The following is a 7,544-nucleotide window of genomic DNA, read 5'->3' as shown; positions in this document are numbered from 1 at the left end:
CCCCAAACCTATATTGTTTAAGGGGGAAGAAACAGACAGCTAGCAACGCGTGCTGTCCTTCAGAAATGGCAGGGAATGCTGTTTTAAAGGATGCATGAAAATCGGTTGCTCAGTCAAGGCTGGTCTGTCTCTCTAAGGGAGGAAATAAAACTGTGCTGGAAGCCAGGGAATGCTCTGAAGCAGCCTCTGCGAGAGTCAGAAGAGGGTGATTTTATTTAAGATGCCATATTGCATTTTGCTGTGGAGAACTGTGAAGTGATTTAGAGCAAGAGCCTGCATCCCACTCCCTTTTTCTGAATTAGTTTTATTTATCCGGATCCTTGGCATATGCTTGAGTTGCTTTGTAGAAAGTACCTTCCACTTCATTCAGACCAGAGAGGCTCTGACTCATACCGTCACTGAACTACAAGACAGGCAGGGCTGAACCACGCATGTTTGGGTACTGACTCTCTCTTAATTCCTCAGCACTGGTTTCATTTAAGACCTCTTTGCATCTCTCCCAGCTGTATGCAGACCACTGTGAACCTCTCCCCCCCACCGACTATGGCAACTTACACTTCCCTGGCATTCCAGCGTCAGCTTGTTACTCTCTTACTCCTCTCAACGCAGGTCTCTGCAAGTGCCATAAACTGCAGTGATGGGCAAGTAACAAATACGGATGCAAAACCGAGACCACAGAAAACATCCTCCTTCTGGACTGTCTCAGTCTGCTATTCAAGTGAAAAAAAATCAACTTACTAAGGCAGGTACAACTTAGAGAAATAAAACAACTTATGGAAGCAATGAATGGGGTGAATGCAGCCCAGGGAAAGGAAAGGACAGCGGGCTGCTATGCTTGCATGCAACCCAACAGTAGTACATAAGAAGCCATTCACTGATTTGGCATCAGGAAGGGAAGTAGAGCACAGAGAAGGCCTCTCCACACCCCAAGGACATTGCAAAAAAATGTTTCATAAATACCAAAGGCTGTTAACCACCAGCTCCAGAGAGCTGGGCGCTGTGGGGTCACAGGCCTCAGAAGGGCCTGAGATGTGCACTCCATGTAACATGGCCTTCCAGACCAGGCCATTTATTGCAGCTTGTATGAATTTGCCACAACAACAGGCTCCAAGCTACCAGGTTTCTATTGCAGGTATACCTCCTATGTGTCCATTATATATTAGCATTAGGTTTTAGCATTAAATCTAGTGTTAGAGTCTAGATGCAAAGTACCCTAGGACTCAGCCTGTCATTGTGCAGATCAGCATAGGCCTTTCTATAAATGACTATACTAGCTCACCATAATTGCTAAAGAACATAGTAATAACATTGTAAACTGCAGTGCTCTTGCTTTAGAGTTGATACTGTAATACAGACTACCTTTATGAAACATGAGGATCTTTTACTACAGCACCTTCTGCATCTTTAGTTCAGGTTCACTATGAAAACCAACATGATATTCTGTTCTAGTTGTGGTCTGGGGACAGAAGCAGCAACAGGCCAAGATGTCTGGACAAACGTGCCACTCAGCACTACAAGACAGTGAATATACAGCAGCAAAGCAGACAGCAAAATTATATTCACCCAGCTAATGTAAGGTTCATTGATTTAATAAAAGGAACCAAGGGAGAGAGACAAAGACTGGAGATTACTGAAAATCAAGTGAAAGCCCTGGAGAAATTCAAACCTATCATCAAGGTTCAGTTGGGAATACATGGCATTCTCCTGTCTGCCACCTTTTTTATTCCAGTAGTACAGAGTGTTACCTCAGGAGAAAGGAATCTTTCCTTCTCAAACGTTCACCTTGCCAAGAGGTGTGGCACACGCAGAGAAAGAGAAGCCACATTCATGCTGAAGCAAGCTTTGGGCAACGTTCCCTTCTGCAGCAGGCTCATGTAATAGGCTTGTGTGTTCCTCCACTCTGTGGCTATGGTGTTTGCCTCAGGACCCTCATTTTTTGCCACACTCCAAGCTCTAGGTTTTTACATCTTATCTGTGTTTCTGCTTCAGAGTAGTAAAGAGATTCCCAAAATGTAGGTCCACTGTAAGTCAAAGCAATAGTTTTCGTGAGCCAGCAGGCAGCCTTAGCCCACTGGCTCTGCAAAGTGCCACAACCACCACCAGCCATGTCAGGTGCGTAAACCATTCTCACCTCCTTTTTGACTTGATATATAACAGGTGAGGGAAGAGGGGACTATGCCTCTATGAACATTGACTGACACACGGGATATATAAATGTGTCCCAAGACATTCTTGTGCCTCTGCAGCTTCCCTGCTGAGGGCCTACACTGGGCCTCAATATATTCCCTCCACAAAGAATTCCACAAAATATGGAGGTGTTGATGAAAGCAATGAGTGGGACACAAGAACCCACGTCAACTCGAGCATTTTTATTTACTGCTGGTGATGTGACGCCCAGTGGAATATAGTATTGACCAAAAGATATTAAACAATTTTACATGCAAGATGCACACTGTCTAGAAGAAACTGTGTTTCAATTGACTAGCTGTAGTGTGTCATCTACACTGCACATTGTATACCATTAATGGTACATAAGGAAAATGAGAGAATAAGAGGTGTAATACGTTGGAATTAATTTTTTGTTAAACATTCACAGGGAAATCTAGAGATTGACAATGTATTGGGCATGAAAAGTAATTTCACAATTATTGATCGTTACAGTCCCAGTCTCCAGTCTGTCATAAAATGACATTGTTGGTCTCATTACAGCCTCTAGTGGACAGTAGTAATCCACTTCACAGACCTGTCATACCATTTGCTCAAATGACAAGCGTTATCAACGCGGAGGTTACTCCAGGAGAGCATGAACATACAAGTCATTCTCATCCCCTGGCAAAAAGGATTTTTGAATACAATCAAAGGTTTGCTGTCATTGCTTGTAAGGTGCCTTGCTTTACACATCAGGTATTAGCATTGGCTTGTAAATAAACGGGGAACTTCTGCTATTCATTTCAGCTTCTGACAGCTTTCATAAAACCTAAATTCATCTCAAATATTTTTATAACAGAAAATATTGGTTGCCACGTTTTTGGCTTAAGTAAGATGTTTTTATTCCAACTCAGAATCTGCCGACTGTCCAATTCACCTCCTATCTATTTATAGCCCTCTCGCATTCAGATAAGTTTTGCTAATGCAGTTATTTTCATTATTATTTCAGACATATGCAGCTGATTTAAGGTATTTTAACAGCTTTAACAAATGAGAAACTATAATTTGGATTGCAGCTGGCTAATTAAGGTATGCTTTCCTCAGGAAAGTTAAAAATGTACACGATCTGAAGAATAATGTATTTGGACTGCATTCTTTAAGTGCCACTTGTGTGAACATAATAAAATATGACTAACATCTTTACTTTTTGTGTATTCACTTAGAAATGAGTGTACCTCCTGTCAAAACAGAGATGCCGAGGATGTTCTCCAGAACTCTGTGATTGATTTCAGATGCAAGGAAATTAGACTGATAGACACAGAGAGCTAATGCTGTCTCTTTAAAGCCACAAGTACCTCATGCAAATTAACATTTAGTGAAATGAGAGCAAAGCATTCATGAAGACTAAGCAAGTATGTAGTACTACACTGTGACTCAAAGTGAAAAATCTTATGGGCTAAAATGCTGTGGTCCTTTGCAAGTGAATTCAAAGGAAAGGCTGCCCTTAAATTCTTTATGTTACCACATTGTGGCTAGGTTGTAGGCTGCTGAACAAATCATTATTTGTCATGCCTTACAGTATAGGTAATGGGATATTTAGGTACAGAAATATTTACCTTATCATTGTCTTGATTTTTTAAAAGAAGCAATCAAGTTCCTCTTTAAATAACAATAGCTTCAATAGCTTTTAAATAACAATAGGTCCTTAGATGCAGATTTTTTGCTTTTTCTAAAACAGGCGAAGCAATTAATCAGGGAATTAAGAAAACTGAAGAATCCTCTGAAGTCTTAAAATCAAGTGTGATTTAGTCTTCTGAATAAGTTTTCGGTCAGTTACAGGTCTCTGATCTGGAAGGAAGATCAGCTAACCTACCAGTGACCACTCCAGGACGGACCACAACCACAGTTAGCCCCATAAGCTGTTCCAACAGTGACCAGCGGGAAATAAAAGTGCTTGGCCCTTCTCTAGAAAGGTGCTTGACTGGTCTAGGCACCTCTCAAGTAATAACTGTTATGACCACCAGGCTGGTGGTCTGAGGTCTCCCCCCACGTTCTGGTCTCCACATATCTCCCCTGCAGTTACCCCTGTGTCTGGTGTGAGAAGAAGGAACAAGCACAAATGGAAACTAAACAGCTGTCTTATTCCTAGAAGTGATCACTTCATGTTGGGTTCAAAGTACACCAGCAGGGCACAGAAGGGAAGCTGTACTCTGTGGAAAATGCTTAGTTTCCAGGGATGTCAAGGCAGTGCTGTTAACATTCAACCAGTGGTGCAGACCTCAGGAGAATTCACCAGCTGCTTTCTGGGAGGGGGCTCTCAGATGCTAGCAGGGAGCAGACAGAGGCCACAAGTCCTTGTAAGAGACATGTGTTGTCCCTTTAAATCATACCTGGTACAGGGACTTATCTGGGAGTTCACTTACACCGTTTTTTTTTTTCTGTCTGTTAAGGGCGTTATGGTCTAGACAGATTAGATTAGCATCTATCGTGTAAACACTTAGGGTTGGGAAATAACTCTTGACCTTTCTTAAAGTTTCTTACCCACATATAAGGCAGTGTGGTTTCCAAAATCTGCCACAGTCTCTCTGATCAATGCTATACATATTTTGATAAGTGCAATGAGTTTTAAGGGGAGATGGGGAATGGGCTAGAATGGACTGGTTACCTGTTTGGACAGATACAGGGATTGAAAACATGGATTTTTGACTCCTTAAGTCTTTTAATGGCCCCAACAGAGCTGTTCTGGTCTATTGAACAAATCCTTCCTACCTCATGGATCATTGACCTATCAGACCTCCAGAGCCAGTGTGCTCAATCCTACTGCTAAGTCTGCTCATTTTGTTCACACTCTAAAAATCATTATATTTTGTTGAGAAAAAGCACAGCTTATGAATAACAGCTATTTTCTACTCTCACTGTCTCTTCTTCTTCACAAAATATGATACGTATGGGCCTTGGCCCCAAAGCTGTCATGCAAATTCATAACTCAGGTTTATCAAATTCATTCAATATGGGTAAATCTGGTCTCATGCCTTGGTTTCAAGACAGAGACAAGTGCAAGTTGCTTTATGTCCAAGACAAAAGTAATTTTGTATCTGTATTTTCTTCAAAAAGAAAACTAATAACTAGTACAGTATTAACCAGCAAGTCAGTAACAGTTCTGAATGTCGGTATCTTTTACACAGAAAAGAGCTGTGTTTGTTTTCAAAAGGTATCATACAGCACAAAACAGCAGGCACCTGATGCACAGGAATGGTGACTTGGAATGGTTCATAAACATCAAACAAAAATTTAAATTGAATAACTTTGCTGTGGAGGAATTGCTATATCCCCTTAGATTTGATTCATAGTCACGGTTGGCTGGAAAATCCCCAGGCAGAGATAGACCACAGGCATGACAGCGTATTGCCTGGAGGGTAAGAAGTTCTCAGCCTGCAAGGCTTTGACCAACAACCTAGGTGAGCATGGTAAACATTTACCTTCAATTTATCCAATTACAAGCTGAGTGGGCATTTTTCCCATTTATTCTGCAAGGTCACAGGGATATGCTCAAAGAACCCTGAAACTCTGTGGTTTAAAAAAAAAAAAAAAAAGTCCTGGGAAAAATGACAGGAGGCATGAGGTAGGATACTACTTTAAATCAGAATTATTTCTGCTTGCACATACCATGTTGTAACTACACTGGCATCACTTTGACTTCTTACTGGACAGAGGCAGCATCTTTCCCTCAGAGATCTGACAGATCTTCATGTTCTCTTTTTACCCTTCAGCAGAGGCCTTTCTACTAATAGGCAACAATTGTTCTCATATTACTGTCATATCACGTCTCTCTCTTTCACCCTGCCCACTTTTTCCACAGGAGAGCTTCCATTTATACTTGCTCTCCTCTGCTTTATCTGTCCTTGATCTGCTCTCATATCATCCTCATATGATATTATTCATTTATTTATACTTAAGGTAGTGAAAGATACTTATTCAAAGCTCTCGAAGCCCTGACACAAATATTACAAGCAAAACACAACAGTGTGAAATAAGTTTTATTAAAAGGAACTTAGCTGGGCAACAGGTACACCAGAGACACCTGCCTTCTGAAAGCCTATTTTTAATCTTCTCTCAAAGCGCCCTCAGGGCCTCTTCAAAAATCGTAAAATTCAAAGTCTTGTGAAGTGTAAGTTCTATCACAGACACAGACTCGCTCGTGTGCGGATTGTTCTGTCATGGGGTCAAGTAAAGCCAAGAGAGTGGAGTGGACACCTGGGGGCAGGACCATCTCATGACCTGCTGTTCCTACTCAAGAGAAGCTGGTTCTGAAAGGTTTCTAACAATAGATTTTTCACAGTTTATATTCTCATAGAATCATAGAATCGTTAAGGTTGGAAAAGACCTTTAAGATCATCAAGTCCAGATTGTTAATCCAGTACCACTAGCACGTTCACCATTAAACCATGCAGTCAAGTGCCATTAGCCACACATTTTCTGAACACTCCCAAGGACTGTACCACTTCCCTGTGAAGTCTGTTCCAATGATTTACAATCCTTTCTGTGAAATTTTTTTTCCTAATATCTAATCTAAACCTACCCTCATGCAACCTGAGCCCATTTCCTCTTGTCTTGAAAGTCCTCTAATCTTCTTTGTGCAAGAGGACATAAAAATGGCCTCATAGTGGCTGTAGGACAACAGTGGTCACAAGCAGATGCTTAAGGAGACATGGGCATTGTCTCCTTACTACTACACACTACTTCCTCCATATACTCTCCAGCCTCCCACTGTTTTCAGCTTAAGGGACTTTCTGATCAGGATGCGGTTTCTGGCTATTTAGTGATCCTCGATGGATTATGTCCCAAGATTTGTGCCGTCTTCTCCATCAGCACCTGTAAACTGTAGATATGTGCTATGTCACACTGCACAGATTGAGACTCTGATGCAAGAGGAATCACCTCATCCTGCCTGCTTCATTCAATGTTCCTAGCTATTGCTTGACAGATATTTACAGCCCTCTATCATATTGCATCTAAATTATCCTTCTTGCAGGCTGGAAAGGTTGTTACACAAACCAGTCTGTTAAAGGCTTCACTGCTTCTGCCGCAGTTCTTACCTGGTTTTGAGTCCCTCTGTTTCGGTCTTACTCCTGTGACATCTTCACTCCCTCCGTTCTTCTGCCTGCAGAAAAGAGATAGTGAAAATTATCCTTTGCTTTCGCAGAACTGTGGTGACACAGTGAAGTACAAGTATTATTACCATGAAAGCAATACAGAATGCTCTCTTTCCCCAAGGCTTAGCCAAGGACTCAGAAAAGCAACAACTCCACATATCAAGGACAAGACAGAATAGTATTAATGTAAACAAAAATAAGCCCATGGTTCTATCTACATTTTTTTCATACTTGTTTAGCAAC

At 41.4% G+C, this 7,544-nt stretch overlaps 1 protein-coding gene across 2 annotated transcripts in view; it reads right to left on the bottom strand.

Moving 5' to 3' along the window:
- The window catches only part of ATXN1 (ataxin 1), a 274,252-nt gene that overhangs the window by 215,513 nt on the left and 51,195 nt on the right, over positions 1 to 7,544 (bottom strand). Inside the window, exon 3 of one of the 2 annotated variants that reach the window (XM_027898444.1) lies at positions 7,245 to 7,309. The exons of the other annotated variant lie outside the window; for it this stretch is intronic. The gene's annotated coding sequence lies outside the window, so the exon portion shown is untranslated. The remainder of the gene's footprint in view (positions 1 to 7,244; positions 7,310 to 7,544) is intronic. 2 annotated transcript variants of the gene reach the window in all.

The sequence above is a fragment of the Empidonax traillii genome, unplaced genomic scaffold (genome assembly GCF_003031625.1).
Source record: "Empidonax traillii isolate 1590-97213 ecotype Southwest subspecies unplaced genomic scaffold, ASM303162v1 scaffold597:size822913, whole genome shotgun sequence".
In the NCBI taxonomy this organism is placed as follows: Eukaryota; Metazoa; Chordata; class Aves; order Passeriformes; family Tyrannidae; genus Empidonax; species Empidonax traillii.
The sequence above is the reverse complement of the archived record's forward strand: the minus strand, read 5'-3'. Positions and strand labels throughout refer to the sequence as shown.